This window comes from Hesperophylax consimilis, chromosome 6 (assembly GCF_061612785.1).
Source record: "Hesperophylax consimilis isolate HC1 chromosome 6, BYU_Hcon_1.0, whole genome shotgun sequence".
Taxonomy (NCBI): Eukaryota; Metazoa; Arthropoda; class Insecta; order Trichoptera; family Limnephilidae; genus Hesperophylax; species Hesperophylax consimilis.
Window position 1 is genome coordinate 26,215,654 of NC_142841.1, and position 20,697 is coordinate 26,236,350.

The following is a 20,697-nucleotide window of genomic DNA, read 5'->3' on the forward strand; positions in this document are numbered from 1 at the left end:
GTGTTATTTTATACATTAACCCCACACAGGAGGCCCTTGGGAAAATAATATCCCCTGGACTTATGTCATCTTTTGGGAGCTGTGTGGAGGGTGTTTTTAAGAGGAAATGAAGGTGAGGAAGTTCTGGATAGGTAAAAAGTATGAAGGTTGGGTAGGAATCTGGGAATCAGTGTGTCCAGGAGTGACGGAAATATGAATATATCCCTCCCACTGCGTCGCAAAGCGATGGATCAAGAGACCAGTCGGAGATGTCAAAGGGTTTCCCCAAATCAGCCTCTTCCGTTCTGATCAACCCGGGGCCCCCTGCTAAATCACCAAACGTATGGTAGAGGTGTTGGTTATTCAATAAGTGGTTCCCGGGAAGGCGTTTCCAAAACCTCCTACCAAATTGTGACGCGGGTTTTATAAAGATGTCCTAATGGTCGAGTGGTTAATACGCCTGTCCCGGTAAGACAAGAGATGCTGGGTTCGATTCCTAGTTGTGACCGTGATATCTTTTTTATTCTTTTAGTCGTGTTCTGTTTCATTTTTCCTTTATATTTATAAGTATGTAATATCAATAATAATGATAATTAAACTATTTAGTAGAACTAAAAATATAATATACGTCCTAATTAAGTTGTGTCATGTTTGGTTTGGGGTGAGCAGGTTTTGGTAAAATTGTGTATCATTATTTTTATCCATTCAGTGATCTGTTTTTTTTTTTAGTTTGTGTGTTGGTGAATTATCAGCAGGTTGTTTCAAAGTAGGTGGAATGCAGTTATGCAGTTTAATGGAATACTTCTTAAAGTATCTTATTATTACTAGTATTATTCCCAGTGCTCGTTGCTCAGTACTCGATGCTTTGTGCCGTCAGGTACGCACCGCGATTACCTGTATTTTAGCTACGAAATATTGCCAGACTTTTAGCTACGAGTGCGCAGTCTTTTGTTAAGACTAACAGCTACATTTCCGCCCTGTGTGGTGCGATTTTTGCGAACTAGCATCCATTGTATGATTGTATGAGCGAGTATAAAAGTTCTGATTGTGAATAAAACACGCCTATGTGCTGATGAGGCAAAAACCCTCAAACGATGATCTCTCTTGCATGAAATTTGCGTAGCTTTTCTGTCAGGAATTTCTAAGTCATCGCAACCTATTTCCTGATTGAAACAAATTAGACCTAATTATTTATGTGGTGCGTTTTATAAAAACAAATATTTAAAACTATAAATTTATCGTTAAATAGAGATAAGCGATGTTAAAACTTCTCTGAAGCCGGGCACAATATATATAAGTCCCAGCTAGAGATCGTACATAACACCATAGTTTTATTATCTTTATTATCTGTCTTTTTCGTTTTTAAACAACGCGTGAGAAGGAAGAGGACCAACATCCGTACTAGCTCTCGCTAGGACTGGTTTGGTTTTAATGTAATATTATCTTTTTAATGATAAGCTAATGTCTATAAGACAAAGTTTTTTATGCATAGCACAAAGGAAAACAAATTATTATTAGCAATAATTAGTAGCCTGAAATATCCATACGAATTGAAAATATCTCCCGATTAAAAATAAATGCCGCCTACGGGAATTAAACCCGCGCCTTCTGATGTCCGGTCAAACGCTCTGTACCACTGCACGCCAAACAATTCTATATGTACTAGTACTTCAATGAACAATTACTGCTTATTATATTTTTTCGCCTGTAAACAACCAACTTTATTTTTGTATGAAAGGCTTTGTTAGTGCTAAATTTCTCACTAGATGGCGTCGAGACATATTATATTCTAATTTGTTGGTGAAATAGTTTGACTTGTCAAATATAATTTGTTATCCTTCGTGCTATTCATAAAAAACCTTGTCTTATAAACATTAGTTTATCATTAAAAAATAATAATTATTATTACTAATTACTGCTTATAATAATTTGTTGTTAATATAATAAAATATATCTATAGTTTTTTTTAAATAATCACTCAAATGTCTTAGACCATGTGATAATAGATCCAAAAGGCAAAATCTCTTAAATCTCCTTTGACCAAAGATATTGTTCTTCCCCTGGCCATTTTTATAAACGTACCAAAGTTTTACTAAAAATAAATTGGACACCAATCTTGGGTCACCAGTCAAAGCAGATAAAAATTAAACCTTTTTTTAAACCGTTATTTATACGCTTTCATAATTATAATATATTTCAAAATACAGATAATTTAATGCTAAGTATAAAAAGTTTATTATCATAACAAAACTAAACAACTCATTTGAAAATCGATTTCTTAAGTATTTGTATTTTAGTATTTTACTTTTATAGTTTATTAGTTAAAATTTGATCAGTATTTGAATTAGGTACCTACGAAAAACTCAAGGCATAATAATACTTATTCTAAATGATAGAATTAAATAAATACTAAACCATACAAAGCAGAAAAATGATAACAAACTTAAAATAATAAATAAAATAATAAAAAAATAAATACAAAACTGATAATTAATTACAAACTTTGGCGTTGCCTATCTCAAAAGCAGCTGATCCCTGGTCCAACTTTAATTCGATAAATCACAGTACATCCGATCGGTGTAATCATTAAAATTCTCATTTGTTAATAAATTCGTTTTGATTGGAGTTAAATAACATAATGATTACTGAGTTTAAAAAACAGAATAAATTGAAATTTAAAATATGAAATATAAATGATAAACTCAGAATAGTGGCAGTAAGGAATTTGAGTGTAAAATATTATTGCTTAAAAACATACATTCTTAAAGATCAACAAACGCTGTTCTGAATATATAAGTTTATTTCATATACCTACGCAGAATTAATAAATCGAAATTTAAAAAAGATTCAAACCGTAAGAGACAAATGCTTTGTGATTGGTCGGCGGGTTTTTACATGTCTTATACCGCTACCTCACGGGTCGGTCGGCCGCTTGCATTGGAATGCGGACAATTTTGTGCCGAGTTAAGCTGAGTAGACTCGCACATGGGTTACCACTGTGATATTTAAATTATTTCAAAAGAATTCATAGGTTTTGGAAATCTTGTTAAATATTTAAATTGGGATTTGGTGATTTCATACCGGCCCGCTTGGGATTGACCTTAAACGGTTAACTGACAAAGCGAGGTACGTATGACGTCACGCGTACCTCTTATTTAAGTTAAAAGGTAAACTTTCATAAATATATATTTTTAATTTGACTGGAATTCCTTATTCACCACACTTGAAAAGTGATAGTCATGAAAAATGATGAATAAATAGGTTATGGTTTACGTTAGGTTTGGTTTAAAGGCCATTTTTCATCACTTTTATTGACTTTAAATCACTTTTTAAAACTGTGTTTAAATGCCACTGTCCTGAGTTGTCGTGGAACCAATTTAAATATAATTATATGAACTTAATGTTAATCATTTATACCTATATGTTTTTTAAGTAGGTACACAGTACTCGTACATAAGTACTACCAATATGGTACGATGTTGATTGACTTTTATTTCTTCTTTGATTCTTCGAGTCGAGTCTTTCTTTAGTTGCAAAATCACTTTATCGAGTCATCTTAAATATATGAAAATGAAATATTTTGTATTAAGTATTTCATTTTAAAATGACTTTTGTTTTGTTTGTAAGTGTTGTTAACTGCGCCTGTTCTCAACAAAGGATTGCCTAGTGAGACAGGCTTAGTACATAACCCATGTACCAATAGCCTTTACTGCGCCCACTGTCTTTCTGGAGTGGACGACTCAACGGTGAGCACTTGCGTCATAGCTAAATCCAACGCAAATTAATACCTGCTAAAAAACGTACCCACTAGCCTTTAATTGCATTGATGTTGTTTTCGGTTTTCTCCGGTATTGGCTATGGACAAGTGGACACTCAACATTTACATAAGCTAACCAGTTTATCCACGCGACCTCTTCCAGCGATGCGGCGTTGCCAGTTTATGTAGATGTGTATTATTGTATAACTTATGTGTAATCTGTAGAACGGCATCCCACAAATCTTTTGCCGTGTCCTAAATTTGGTAGTAAACTTAACGTAATATAATTCAGTTGCATCCAGCAGATATAAACCAGTACGGTACAATCCGCTCGCTGACTGGGAGCAAGGTTCTCCTGAATTATAAACGAGTAGGGTGAAGTTATGGCTCCCACTTTGTGAGATATTGATGGCATGAAAACCCCCTTCAGTTGGCTGAAAAGTTAGTTTTTGCACTTCTTTTTCGCTGATATATTACATATCTACAATATAAATACTTACTTCTTATTCCTGCTCCAAACTCTCTGCTCTCGACCATCTTCTAGTTATATTCACTGTCGGTTCCTCATCGTAATTTCTTCATCAATTAGTGAACGATGCGGTAACGGGGTATATTTCACACATCGATCAATCGATGATTGCCCATCATTGTTAACTGGGTTATAAGTTAGTGAACCTGACACAGAGTCTTGGTTTTTATCCGTGTGTGTTATGAATAGATCATATTTCGTTAAATCTTTTAAGATAGCATTATTCGCTTTAGGACGTATCTACATATTGTACATGTACTGTACAATGTACGCCTTCATCCTTTCTATAAAAAAATCCCAGAGATGACACACTGAAAGAAACCTCATAGCCGTTTACAATTAATTGATAAATTCTTGTTATTTTTAACATTTCAATCAATTAGTTTTTTACCGGATCGGTTTCACCATTGATTACTCAAATTAATTGACTAGTAGTTCTGTGAACAGCAGACTTCGTTTCAAATTCTGTTTCCAATGTTTCTAATTTTCTTTTATTCTAAAAAAAAAAATTGTAAGTAGGTACTTTAATATCTACCTACTTATTTCATAAACTCGACGAATCGACGATCAACCACACTTAAAAAAAAACATACTCGATAACGACCACCATCTTTAAACGGAACCGAAACATAACAAACAATTTTACAGAAAGACGAAATGCAAAACGCTCGAGTAGTTACGAGTATATACGCTCAGTGAATTAATCAAATTAGGCTATATTTCGCACATTTTCCAAACATAAATTTGGCATCGAAAGGTTTTCGTAGCTATCTATTTGAGAATCCGACCACGAACTAAGCAATATATATATTATGTTAGAATAGTAGCCAAACTTGTTTACGTTTCAAGTTCCGCTTAGCCATGTCTTCAAAAGTTCTCAGTACCCCAGCAGATACAGGTACGTAAAACGTCAATACCGAGCTAATGCGCCTTATTATTGCTTTGTTGATGTTAATTCGTAGAACTAATATTATTATTGTTTCTTTACGTGACGCCACACCACGTCCCATAGTCCGAAGTGGGACTCCAACAGTCCAATCAATTTTGAAACTTTGTGAGGCTGAAATATACCTCGCTAGAAACATTGTTAAATTTAAGAAGTACCTACCTTTTATTTATTTTTGAAATGAGGAAAAATATAATATTCTCTCAGGACCATCTTTGGAAATGCTGTGTGGAGGATCTTTTTAGGGAAAGGATGGGGAGGAAGTTCAGGGAAGAAAAAAAGTATGAGGGCTGCACATAGAAAAATGAGTAGGGGAGACCGGGGACAGTTGTACCGATTTGACTTTTACCATTTTCTAATTCTTAGGTATAAGGTTTATGAAAAAAAATATTTAGCTGTCGGTCAAATTCTTATATTATTATTTTTATAAATCTTATACAAAATATGCTATAACACCCCTTTACTATTACACGCTTATTCTATTATTATACTGACGCGAGTAATGGCAAATACTGACAACATTATTTTATTTATTTTCACATATACGGCACAACATGTGCCATTCACATACTAAATTACAGAGAATAGTACAGCAACATAAGGAATGCAACAATATAAATCTAAGTATAATGGTTTAATCAGTAAATAGTAGTAAGGTTAAAAGTATGAAAAAAAGAGATATAAATAAAATATAAGTAGCAATCTGTAGTATAGTATTAAGTCAAAGTAAGAAATTATATGTAATAATATACAATAAAGTAGTATAAGCAAGAATGAAGTGCTTATAAAATGTCTGAAAGGCAATAAGAGTTTGTAAAAAATAAAATAAAATAAAAATTAGAAAGGTATATACATACTATTAGAAAATGAAAAGAATAAAATAAATACTATTTTATAATATGAAAAGTAAGCAAAAGTAATAAATGGGAGAATCACGTGTATAATAATAATGTGCGACACTGCTTGACAGTCCGATAAAGTTTTACATATTACCTACCTATGATGACTATGATATATAATGCACTGATATCAGCTTCTACCTATCGAATACTAGTAGTTTTTAATCTGAAGTACATAAACATTATGATGGTATGGTATTATTCGACAATTTTTGTTTTATGCATCTTTTATATGATAATAGACAATCAGCGTGATCGATGTTGGAATATTCATTGCCTAATCTGTGCAAGCGATGGATTATTGAATTTTGTTCTGCGTTAGTTCCAGTATTGTTGCAATAATAAGGTGACTTGAGTCTAGTTGGTCTACAGGGAACATGGTAGTGTATCAACGAAGTTAATTCAGGGGAGTCAAACCGGTGATTGATTATTTTAAATAAAAAAATTAGATCATTAAGTATTCTTCTATGTTTTAACGATAAGAGATGCATTAATTGTAATAATGAATCGTAATCAATGTCGTCAGAGGGAATTCCTAATTTGTAGTTAATTGTTCTGAGAAATTTATGTTGGATTCTTTCATAGGCCAGTGCAATTAGCGATTCGCGATCGAAGTAATTCCGGTAGTCCCAATTTTTTTATATGTTATATAAACTGATCCCCTGATGTAAAATCTGAGTTTCCGACCTTGGCACACCTGTGCTCGCGCCGCCATTTTGAAAAAACTGGCCGAAATCGGGCCAAAATCTAGTTTTTCCCAAATATCTCATTTCCAATGCAAATTATGGCAAAAGTTTTTTAACAAGTATAATAGAACATAAAATAACCTACAACTTTTGTGAGAACAAACTTCTACTATCTCTAATAGGTACCGAGGTAGAAAGTCGTAAATGTGCGCATATTTTTGAAAAAACAAGTTTTTTGCGCGACTAGGTTTGGTTTTTTATAAATACCTCGTTTCCAGTACAATTTTGTGAAAAATTTATTGATAATAATTTTGTAGAAAATAAAATTTCGTTAAAGAAATAGGTATATAATTTATATTTTTTATCTCTATTACGTATCCAAACTCTAATCCACCAAAACCAGGCCAAAAATTGAAACAGAGGTTAGGTGTTTTAAACTTGGCATTCCTTGATTTTATTTTTCTTTAACAATTATTGTTCTAAGAACATATACGTTGACAACAATCGTCATGCCTGTGTCAGACCTAGCTAAAAATATAGTAGATAGACTATTTCAGCATATCGGTCGCCATACATTCCCAATGGGAAGACCACTAAAATAGGCCAAGCCACTAAATTTGTGCTCGCAGCTTGGTCTGACATGCCTATCAACGTAATCACAACATACATTTAAGATTATTAATACAATTAAGATGATAAGGTACACAAAAAAGATAAAAAAATGGTATTTTCCGAAAATTAACATTTATTGACATTCTTTTCTTTATTAGTTAAGTTATCAGCATAACAAAAAATAAAATTAATGGTAGATCAGTTTAGACAGAAGTACGAGCCCTTGACTATAGTTTCTTACTTCTGGCCCTGAATAGCTTTTTCATCTGTCTTATCACCCAAATTTGTGGTGACTGGGTCGTCATATTCCTCGTCATCGTCATCAACAAAGTTTTCTACAGCATTCTCGCAGGAGTTGCCATTGCAATGAATGCAGAGTAGGGAACATTTCAAACCCGACATTCTGCAGGTGCACTTTCCAGTGCAACCTTTTTTGCATTGACATGATATGAAGTTCAGCAAGGCCTGAGGTGCAGCTTCCTTCAACATTGTTACTGGAGTAAGTAACCCAACAGCATCCTTTTTCCACCCCCATTCAGTCGGATCTTTATCGTGACCAAGCCAAGTCTGCACTTGCAAGTATGTTCTTGAAGCGTGTTGCTGGACTGCATCTTTGGTGGGTGGTAGCCTGGATAAATTGAATTTGTTCTTTTTTACTCCTTTGACAAAAATGATGTACCTTAAATTTTCCAAATTTGATTTCTCGTTGCCGCCATACAAAAGTGCAAATAGTTGTTCGGCAGCCAAAGTGATTGTTTCTGTATTTGCTTTTGGGTCTTGAAATACACGAACAAGTTCATTCACTGAGTGGTTCTTGAGAAAAATATTACAAAATTTGTGTTTGCCTTGACCGAACGGAGCTCCAGTTGTATCGCAACCACTTATGGCATGAAGGAATAAAATGTTTTCAACTTTTTCAATGTGTTTAAAACATTTGTTCGAGTACAACGCGTTAGGTGGTTTACCTTTTCCAACTTTTTGGTTTTATACGTTGGGAGGTGAGAGAGCTGTGAGGAGTACCAGCAGATCAATATCCTGACCAACGATTATGACTACATCATGTTGAGATGACAACAAATTTGCTGTGTTCACTATGAGAACGTCAGCATCCTCTTCAGCTTGTACTGTCGTTATGTGGGATCGTGCAAATGAGGTTCTGAGTAGGGAAATAAAACGAGACTTGTTCTTCTCATTTCCCAGAAACTTTTCCTGTGTCACTTGTGGGTGCATGCTTTCAAAAAACAAAACTTCAGCAGAAGTTGTAACTCTGGCACGCCGTGCTCTTTCCACCCCTTTAGTGCTTTTATTTTCCATAGAATCTGGGTATCCATCGAATACCACTACTGCATTGGATCCATAATGATTTTGTACATACCTGACATATTGCTGGAAAATTACTGAAAAGGGTTAAGCACGACCCCATACAACTTTGTGCAGTAAATATCCTCCATCAATTACGTGTATTTTACTGCTTCCCAGTTCTGTATTATTTGGTAGAGGGTTGAATGATGAATAAAATATAGACTTTGTTCCTTTGCGCATGCCTTCCTCTGAGAAAAAAGACAATGGTACAGGAGAGAGTTCATATTGAAAATATTCTTTATGTTCACTTTCAGACTTTTTGGCAATACACATACGATGGAATAGCATTAATGGATCTATTGCCATAGTCACACCCTGATTTTTGACACTGCTGGTCACCGCCACAAGAGAAACTATCGCATCATTACGTTTTAAGTGTAGGTTTCCAATGTTCTGGTTGATAACTTTAGACATAGCTAATTTCCCCATCTTTTAAGCCATGTGACAAGTGACTTTGCTATCTCCGATTGTGCCACTGCTCGATAATGATTCGATACCCTCACAAATGTTATGCAGATAAACAAATCCAGCAGTCCAACGAAGGATGGAACTGTCTGTGATTCCCCGTCCTTGGGTCAAACCTCCAGATGTTTTCATCGATCTCATCAGAGCTTGTTCGATGGTCATGTCAGACCAAATTCCTGACAAAAATTTTAAATTTTAAATCAACAGCTTGTTTTGAAATTTTATGTTCTACATAATTGGTATCAATAAAATTTTCATGAAATTCCACTGGAAACGAGGTATTTATAAAAAACCAAACCTAGTCGCGCAAAAAACTTGTTTTTTCAAAAATATACGCACCTTTACGACTTTCTACCTCGGTACCTATTAGAGATAGTAGAAATTTGTTTTCACAAAAGTTGTAGGTTATTTTATGTTCTATTATACTTGTTAAAAAACTTTTGCCAAAATTTGCATTGGAAATGAGATATTTTGGAAAAACTAGATTTTGGCCCGATTTCGGCCAGTTTTTTCAAAATGGCGGCGCGAGCACAGGTGTGCCAAGGTCGGAAACTCAGATTTTACATCAGGGGATCAGTTTATATAACATATAAAAAAAATGGGACTACCGGAATTACTTCGATCGCGACCCCCTTTTTGGCGCTAATTGCACTGGCCTATCAATGGAGTTTGCATGGTTTTTGTAGGAAGGGTTCCATATAGACGAATTATATTCTAATTGACTTCTGACTAGAGTTGTATAAAGTAATTTTAATGTATGGATATTTTTGAAATCTTTAGATATTCTAGTAATGAAGCCCAACATTTTCATTGCTTTACTAGTAATGACATTTATGTGATTATTAAATGATAATTTACTATCAAAGATTATACCGAGGTCCCTAATTTCAGGTACAGATAGTAAAATGTGGTTGTTCAGTGTATAACTATATTTGATGGGGTTTTTTATTCTGAAAAAACTCATAATTTGACATTTTTTAATATTGAGTGTAAGTTTGTTAATGGAACACCACTCTGCAAATTTTTTGAAATTGGATTGTAGGTACAAACAGTCATTGATATTTTTAATGATTTTAAATATTTTCATATCATCAGCAAATAATAATATGTGAACATCAGAGAAAATAGAAGTGACATCGTTTATAAACAAAATAAATAATATTGGTCCTAAGTGTGAACCCTGAGGCACACCGCTAGTGGCTTCGAATTCGTAAGACAAGTGTTCTTTGATGCATACAGTCAGTATACGTTATTGATGTGCATCTAGATGTTTGGATCGGCCTATCTGTAGTGGGGCTTAGCCGAAAAGTGGTGAGGAAACTGATGCGCGTTCTGACGCGTATGTATCTGTCAAAATAATATTAATACTATTAAATTCAAATGAATTTTTTCTTTTTTGAGAAGCCAGTCCTTCACCCATCGTTTAAGCTTCACTCATTTCTTTGTACCGAGCGCCAAAATAACAGCAACACGGGCTTTTATTTTTGTATCCATTACATTAAAAGCGTCTTGTGCGGGATTCTCGCAACAATACTGACGTCAACATACGTGTAATGGCATACACAAATTGACGGCCGCTATACTTATCGGTAAATAAATACTGATGCAAAATACTGACGCGTGTAAGGGGGGATAAGCGCGCAAACAGATCGCGGGATATTTTATTTATTTATTTATTAATCTTAAGTTTATTTATTGTTTGTTTGTTTGTAAATATTACATAATACAATTAATGAACTTAAAATGTCCAACTAGGCGATTGCCCGTTTTAGGACATTCCAATATGATAAGTTTTTACATGTAATATATGGTACATTATAGTGTTGACTATTCTGTTGTTAAAAAAAAAATACATATGTATATTCGTATTCTAGAATGCTTCCAGTTATATCACGACATATTTTACTATTATTTAGCTGACATAATAACTGAATTAACATAACATAAGCTGAATTAATAGATAAAAACAAGAAAATGAATTTGAAAATGAAACTGAATTGAAGAAATTCTGTTGGTAAGGTAATACAAATGTATATTCATTTTTTTTTTTTTTTTTACTATTGTTTAGCTGATATATTAAACTAAAGAAATATTAATATATAAAACAAGGAAATGAAAAATAACAAAAAATAAAAAATGAAAGTAAAGAAGGAACTTTTCCTTTAAGGAAAAATATCACGAAGAATTGAACAATTTTCGAACTTTCTTTATGTAAAAATACAGTTCCTGTAATGCTAATATAATACCAATATAAGTTAAAATGTAAAGAAGAATGTAAAGAAAACAAAATTTACAATTTAATTACTGTTTTTTAGCATATTCTCGCATTCAACTCTCCCCAAGTCCAGAAGCCAATTGTTTACCTGCATACGCAGAATATTAGTACTCTTTGCCTTCCATGCATCAGGTATGAGATTGAGCAGTTTAGGGCCTAAGTAAGAGAATTGTCTCTGTGCTAAAGATGAGGAAGTGGTGGGCGGAACTGTTGGGTTTTTTTTTGCATGTCTTGTATTATGACAGTGGTTTACGGAAGCTAAGTAGTGCCTCTGTTTTTGAGTATGTAAAATGATTTTCCTTATGTATAATTGTCTTACATCAAGAACACGAAACTCTGCGAACAATGAATCGCTGGGGTACCTGAAAGGTTTTTTCAGTATGACTCTTATAAGCGATTTCTGGGATTTAGCTAAGGGATCGAGTATGGTTTTGGCACAACCTCCCCAACCTAATGAAGCATAGTCTAGTATGGAATTGCACATTGCAAAGTAAATTCGTTTCAAATCATTTAGACATAGAATATTTCTTATTGCTATAAACAGATGTGTAAGTTTCCTGACCTTTGTGGAAGTAAAGGCTATGTGTTTGTCCCATCTCAGAAATTTATCAATGATAATTCCTAGGTATCTTATATTGTCCACACATTCTAAGGTATTGCATTTACATGTAATAGTGTCGTAACAATGGTGTATTCTAATGTTAATAATTTCTTGTGGTTGACCCGCTTGAGTTGAACTGAAGCAGATAAATTTCGTTTTATCCGAGTTTAGAGTGAGGAGATTACTATCTAGCCACTGTTTAACTTTGTTTATGCCAAATTCAGCTTTAATGCAAGACTCATTCCAGGTTTTGCCTTCGAATAAAAGTACTGTATCGTCAGCAAATGTAATAATGTGGTCTGCAAATGAAGTATTACATAAGTCATTTATATAAACATTAAACAATAAGGGACCTAGTGTACTTCCTTGCGGTACGCCATAATTAATATTGGCTGGATCACTTAGAGTACCGTTAATATCCACTCTTTGGCTCCTGTTTTCTAGGTAACTAACAAACCACTTGAAAATTTGACCCTGTATCCCAATTCGCTGTAGTTTATTCAGCAGAATTTTGTGCGAGATAGTGTCGAACGCTTTAGCTAGATCTAAAAAAAGTGCAATGCATTTACTACCTTTATCTAGATTATTAGAGATGATTTTTGTCAAATTAGCGATGGCGTTTTCAGTGCTTAAACCTTTGCGAAAGCCGAATTGTCTACTAGAAAGGATGTTGTTATTTTCGAGATAAAGGATGAGACGGTTCTTTACAATTTTCTCCATAATTTTAGAGACAGAGTTGAGCAAGGAAACAGGCCGGTAATTATGTATCAGTGATTTGTCCCCACTTTTATGCAGTAAAATGACGATTGACTGTTTTAAATGGTTAGGGAATTTCCCTGAATTAAAGCTTAGATTCGCAATGAACGCAATCGGTATGGCTATGTATACTTTAATGATTTTTAGAAGATTTGATGAAATCTTATCGGGACCACATGCTTTTGATGATTTAAGGTCGTCAATTATCTTCATGACTTCGTTAGTTGAAGTTGTGATTGAGTCTATTCTGTGACCGATCCTAGGGATAGTTAAATTGGCGAGAGCGGTTTCTGATTTCTTACACTTATCGAGAATTTTTTTCGCAAGTGTGTCACCCACAGATGAAAAGTAACTGTTTGCAAAGTTTGCCATATCTTTGGGGACTTCAGAGTTTGATGTGTTAATGTATAGCGATTTTATTTCCGAAGATTTATTGATTTTGGATTTGGTTATGTTGCGAAAGGTATCCCAAAAACGTTTTGGATTGCAGTTGTTTTCGTAAATGAGTTTTTTATAATAATTTTCTTTCGCCGATGTAATTAATTTCTTACACAAATTCCTATATTTTTTATAATAACATTGTAAAACCAAATTCTCAGGATATATTTTTGCCTTTTCATGAAGATGATTTCTTCTGTGAATCGATTTAACTAGCCCCAGGGTGATCCATGGTGTGAATTTAATTTGTTTATTAGAAACGGTTATATTACTTGTGTGTTTTGATATATACTCGTGTAGTTTGATAATAAATTCTTTCATTGCTAAGTCAGTATCTGATTTATCTAGAACATTTAGCCAGTTTTCTGCGCTCAAGTCCTCAATTAACTTGTTGAAATTAGTTTTAGCAACGTATTTAATTTTCGAAGAAGTGGGAGGCTTGTTTTTAAGACAAAGAGATGTTGTATAGTGGTCTGAAATAGTTGAGTGTATAACAAAAGTGTCAATAAAGTTAATATTTTTTACATTGATGTGATCAAGACAGGATTTACTCGAGCCCTGTTCACGAGTAAAGCTGTTAATAGTCTGTGTGAAACCATTTTCCGCGAGTAGACATAGATAATCGATTGATTGACGGTGGTAGTCAGGGATAGTGTTAATGTTTAAATCTCCCATTATAATTTGCTGTTCAAATTTTTTCGCATTGTTTAAAATTTCTTGCAATGAAGAAAGGAAGGGGTCAATATTGATGAAGGAAGGAGATCTGTAAATGGCAAATATGCATATGTTATTATTCAATACTATTTTCATACAGTTTGATTGTGCTAAAGTAATTTCCTCTACATGAGCTTTAATTCCGTCCTTGATGTAGATAACAATTCCACTGGATTTGTTGAGGTTGTTTGTGGTGTGATATTCAGAGTAATTGTGGATTGATTTTACGGTGTAGTATTTATTTAACCAGCATTCGGTTAATATTATAACATCGAAAGATGAATTAAATTGATCAAGAAAAATTGTAAAGTCATCTAGATTTGATATGCTTCTAATATTCTGGTGTATGATTTTTAGACTATATGAGTCCCAGTTATAGTTGTTTAAATTCTCCAGATCTCGAATTATATTCATATTAATGCTAATTACAGAATCATTGTAATTATCCGAAGGTAACTGAAACATAATTATGATTAAATTTACTATGATGTGTGGTGGTGAACCCGTAGTTCTTTTGCGAAAAGTCTGCAAACAAAAAGTTAAAAACGAAAGTGTAAATGACTGTGTTGTTAATCGGTGTTTTATTAATATATTGTATAGTAGAATGCGAGTTCTGATTATTCGAGTATGATGCGTATTTTACTTCGAGCTGAAAGTTGAATCCACTAATTATATTAGATGTAAAAGATGTTATAAAAGATGCTGGTGTTGGTATGTTTCGTATAGAGCAATCTAAGCAGTTGATGATTATGTAGATATCTGTCATGAAGGCTGCAAATACAAAAAATATGAAAACAATAAAATCAATAAAATGGCCAAATGCAAAGTATGTGCTGATTCTGTAGAGGAGTTGATGCGAAAAAAAATGCCAAAAAACAATAATTAAATACCATAACATGCGAAAAATGCAAAGAAGAACCAATACTAGGACATATTTATGTAAATTAAGATTTTTTCCAGATTTACACAGATTTGTTGGGAACATAATCTTACAAAGACTCTCGCTGCTTGTGATACGTACATATGGGTTTGCTTGAAGAACAGAGAGAGGGAATAGAGAAAGTGCATTATTATGAGATAATGAGAGAACATTATATAACATGAATGATAATGTTGATACATAGTATTCCCACTTAAAATATATTTTAACTGTAAAGTGCATACTATAGTGTATAATGCTTCTGATTGTAATTGTTAGGTGTGATAAAGGACAATAATTAAATTTAGTAACATGAGAAAAATGCAAAAGTATGATTAAAAATGTGCGAATAAAATATGTAAATAAAACAGTAGTAAAGGTTTTTGAGAAATACAAAAACATTATTTTGACAGAGCTCGAGCATTTGTAGTTAATGTAAATTCTGTAAATACAAGTGAATATAATAAAAGTTAGCCAAAATAAAAAGATTATTGAAGAAAATAAGAGCATCATATAGTGAGTAAATAAGATATTACTACTCTGATTCCCACGAGAACATGAAGGAAGAATAATATTTACCCAGTAAACAGATATTTTAAAGAATACTAAAACAGCGTGGTTTTTGTTGCTTAGAGGAAGAGTATGGTTAGAATTTTTAATAGTAAGATTCGCAATTTTTATAGTAATTTTGATGTTACTAGGGAAAGCTACTAATGAAAGTAAGAATGAATTATTTTGATAAAAATTGGGTATTATGCTTAGGGTGTGTGAAAAGTATATAGCGGTAATATTCAAATAAAAACTTGTAGTGAAAGTATTATTTATGGAGATATATAATTTTTTTTTAGAGAGAGCTAACGAAACGTGAGATACAGTCAAAGGAGGTAAAGTATAATAAAAATAGTGAATACTGATATAAACAATTTTCACACTGATAATGTTGCTACATGAAAGAGCTCCTAAAAAGAGTAGGAATGCATTATTTTCAATTAAAACATTATTATTTATAAAGACAAAGAAATAACTCATGAGAAAACTTGCGATGAATATGATATTATCCGGATTATTTTTGTTTAGCAGTGCAGTAAATGTTGAGGTACTTTTTATCATCTGTCATAGTTGTTGGCGTTTTTCTCGATCAAGATCAGTGATGTTTTTAATCGTAATAATTTTAGATGTATCCGTATGTCTTAGCAGAATGCGCCCCAAAGATGACCAAGAGTATTTATAGTTATTTTCTCTGGCGAATTTTTTAGTTTGGGAGAGTAAGAATTTTCCTTTTTGAGTTAGATGATCTGACACGTAAATCCGTTTTGATTCTTGAGATAGCCCTAGATCTGCTGTATTGAGTTTGCTTGAACTGGAGGTAGAGGATTTTTTATAGTCTTTGATTTTGAGTAGGAAGTCATCTCGAGATTTAATACTATTGAACGACACTATTACAGATCTGGGATTTTTATCGGACAGTTTTGGTCCTAGTCTGTACATTTTATTGATTTCAGATTGTAAAGGTATCGAGGTATCTCCGTAATTTATGATTTTTGATATCTTTTTAAGAGTTTCCATAATATTTTCATTGTTTGCTTCAGGGATGCCTCTGATGTCGATATTGCACATCTGTGTAATGTACTCCAGCCGGTCAATTTTGTCGTCCTGATGAGAAGTAGTATTTTCTAATACAGCGTTTTGTTTTTTTAATTCTAGCATATCAGTAATGAACCTTTCTTGCGAGGATTCAATGACAGTTAAACGTTTTTTTAGAAGGTCTTGCTGATCCGCTAAAAATTTAAATGAATCGAGAATTTCTTTGTTTTGTGCGATAATCGAATCATATTTTTGTTCCACAAAATCCATTATTGTTTTTTTGAAATTGTTTAATTCCAAAATAAACTTTTCTGACGTAAGAATGCCGCTTGCGCCATCTATGGTTGATGAAGGAAATTTCTCTGCGTCTGTTGACTGTTGATTTAGATGTTTGGTAGGTTTGCCGGTAGATGGTTCTTGATCGATTTTTTCATCATAATAATTCATATTTCTGGTCTTTTTTTTAGAAAAAGCTTTAGAGCATTTTTTACATTTCCACTGAGAATTACGAGCACCACGTATGTTTTCGCCAATCTCTGCACAAACAAGATGATAGCCATTATCACAAACAACACAAGATATGAATTCGGATGGACTGTCAATATTTTTGTCGCAAGCGAAGCACAGTGTATTCATGTTGAAATAAATTGATTTCGCCGTGAATAAAATTGATTGAATGATGTTTAATATTGATAGTTTCAACACAGTTTAGGCACTTTTGAATTTTTTAACAGCTAGCTCGTTTTAGTACAGAATGACAGATTTATTTTTATTATTTGGTTTTTTTTTTTTGACAGTTAACATGCAGTTTCTTTGTGAAGACAAAAAAACATGAAAAAATAGCACTTCACAAGATATAAATGCACTGATTTTTAAAAGTTAGCTCACATCTTTGTGTGTGCTAATAGTTTTATAAACATATAAACATGTACATTGTTTGGCAAACATAATCTTTCTTTAAATATTTCAATAAAGTCACAAAAAAAGAAACATTAATAATTGAGATAGACGTATTTTCTTAATTCATTTTTGAACTTATTAATATTTTCTATCACAGCAATTTCCTTCGGGATTTTGTTATAGAGTTGAACGGCCTGGTACATCAGAGATTTTTTTATTTTTATTATTATTTTTTTTTTTTATGCTACATTGACCTCGACCCCGGGGTCAGTTGCACCAGTAGCGAAATTTTGATTAAAACGCAGAATTTAGGCATAAAGAGTTATTCCATTTTATTAATTTTGACGAGGAAAAACAGTTATTTTATTATTTTATTTAGATTACTATTCAATTATATTTAACATAATACACAATTTATCTGGCCCCAACATAATTCGTCAGTTGAAGCGTTATCACGAAACTTTCCTATTTAATGTAATAAAATGACAAAACAAATGCACGTCAATATCACATCTTGTTTTAATCTCAAGAATATGAGAATTTAAAAAAAAAATCATGTTCTACAATTTTCCCTGCGGTTCAACTATCCCCCAAACAATTTTTATATATTGTGCTGTAAAAATAGGAACTTTGTCATAGAAAAGAGAGAGAGAGAGAGAGAGAAAATACGAAGAACAAATAATTGGACATTGAAGTATTACAGATAATCACGCGCTTGAGCGTATATTAAAGACTGTAATTACATAAACTTTAAAAAAACTCAGAGTTAGTTATAGCACGGGTATCAATTATATCAGTACAATCATCCCCCGTTAAATCGGTATAACTATCCCCGACCGGTCGTTTCAAATTAAAAAGCGTAAATTTTGGTTATTCTCTACTCATGAACGCTTCGAAACTCTTCCTAAAGTAAACTTATCTGTTCAAAGCAATGTGTGGATTGTAAAACAGGTACAAACAGAGCACAATACAATTATGCTATGAATGCAATTGAAAAAAGTAACTCTTTGAGCACCAAAAACTCTTCTTCCAATTGCAAACGTTCGGGTTTCACTGTGTCCCGCGGGTTACTGGGGACACGTCCGTACGTGTCAGGTTCGTCGCCTGACGACGTATCATGAACGTACTTATTATAGTTAGTGTTCGCTTTGGTACTACTGACCCGTTGTACAATTGTCCACGGTCTCCCCTATTGCTAATTTTTAAAGAATCTAGTATTGTAATATGATATATTATCAAGGCAAGTGAATTTTCCTTGATAATATATCTTGCGAAAATATTCTGATTTTCATGAACGCGTGTCCCGACATCATGATAATATATTCGTTATTTACTAAAAAATTATCAGGAAACCTGTTAATTCATTCGTTGAGGCCTGAAATCCCGTTTTTATCTGGATTACCAATAATTTGAATTTCGAATAAATTAGCAATACTCGGTTTTTCTCAGCAACCAGTCTGTCTCTCCCGTTCCGGCCCGCGACGCAGAAGGTGAGCAAAGGCATCCGCCGCCAAGATCCAGACCAGGGGTGGGGAACCTGTGTTTTGGTGCAGCCCGCGAGCGCTAATATATCGAGGTTTCCGATACCCTCCCCCCGGGCAACATCTAAATAGCCCCCGAAGGCTAAAAGATTCCTTATCCCTGATCTAGACAAACCTCACCCCGTGAACCCCATACGCGCCTCCGAAATTGAATTTGGGATTGAAATTGACGTTACCATTGAGATCACCATGCACCAGTCCAAATTAAAACGTTGTATGACATGGCTTTAGCTACGCCCAGGGTATCTAGTATGGTCGATCGATACATAATTTATCGATAATTGTTCATCGTTCCCGAGAACGACTGTAGATTGCTAACGTACAAGCAACAGTTCACGTCGAATAGATAAAGAACACTTGTGAACTGTTGTTTGATCGTTGGCTATCCGCAGTCATGCTCGGAAACAATTACAAGTTACTGACTTTATCGATCGACCGTGCTATATACCCAGGACTAAATACCCGTTACTCTACCTAGCACTGTTAAGCTCCCTTGAGGAGATATTTATATATATATATATATATTTAGATATACAAAATTGGTATAATTTAGTGTGTAAGTACGAGTCACTGTGCAATCCATGTCTATATAGTAATTCACGATAGTGAATTAGTAGATTTGTTTGTGCCCACATAATAAAGTGCAGACATACTGTCACACTTGTCAATCAAAAAAGTAATTAATTATCACGTAATCGCTAAATTGATAAATAATGCACCAATAAATCTCAAGTAGAATCTGTGTTTGCTGTTTGTACACAAAAAAATACCTGACAGATGATGTCAACCAGCTATGTTGGTTTCTTCACGAAGTCGTTACTTTTGCCTTATGAGTACTTGACCGGTGTTTTAATACGATATTTACACCATATTCTACGTGAAGAAATATTAGTACCTGTATGTCCGTGAATAGTGCTGAATATGGATCGTCCGTTTATTACGTCTTAAACTATTGGCACCTGTATTCACATACTTGTGAGGAGAGCTTGACATATCCCTTCCGTTGTCCCGTCATGAAATAATCCATCTTTTTGTCTAAAGTATTATAATTCCCAACACCTTAAAATATAACCCCATAGTAATATCCCTTCTGTCTCCTTTATTGTTTTGAATACGTATCTTTTAGAAGAATGATAAAATATTTTTCGTACATTGTGTGCTGAATAAATATGTTTGTAGTGTATCTCACCGTATTGGCCTTTCCCGGAACAAACAATGGACAGTAAATCATAAAATACTGTAGACAGCCATCACGTATTTCACTCTTCTCTATAGCTATTGCGTATTGCTTATATATTAAAATGCTTTCAACGTTATCGTATGAATAAAGCCCGAGCCAGGTAGCACCATTTATTCCAAACAAGTTCCCTATCATACAAGCTCTGTGAATTATTCAGTTTTCTCTCGGAACTGCGAGATACGCAGATACAGCGCTGTTCGTTACCTGACTTACCGGCTCCCTCCGCCCTGCACCAGTTCCCAGTTTGCCTCTACAATAGCCTCCGTTGTATGGCGATGTTCCCTTGCCAGATATTCTGCCCAAGAAAAGCTCGGTTACTCTTATCTACCTGTTGACTTTCTTTATTCTTCTCTCATGCTGCCTGTTGCAACATGCCTAATTATTTACCTCGTTCTTTAGACGTTTTCTAATCCGATGAAGGAAATAATCTAATTTCAGATTCAATATTATCAATATTCCTCATCTCTGAATTATTTATTTGTGATCCTACACCT

At 33.7% G+C, this 20,697-nt stretch overlaps 1 protein-coding gene across 4 annotated transcripts in view; it reads left to right on the forward strand.

The window, feature by feature from the left end:
- Gdap2 (ganglioside induced differentiation associated protein 2) overlaps nt 1–20,697 on the forward strand; it is a 213,550-nt gene that overhangs the window by 62,280 nt on the left and 130,573 nt on the right. The gene's annotated exons all lie outside the window — the stretch shown is intronic.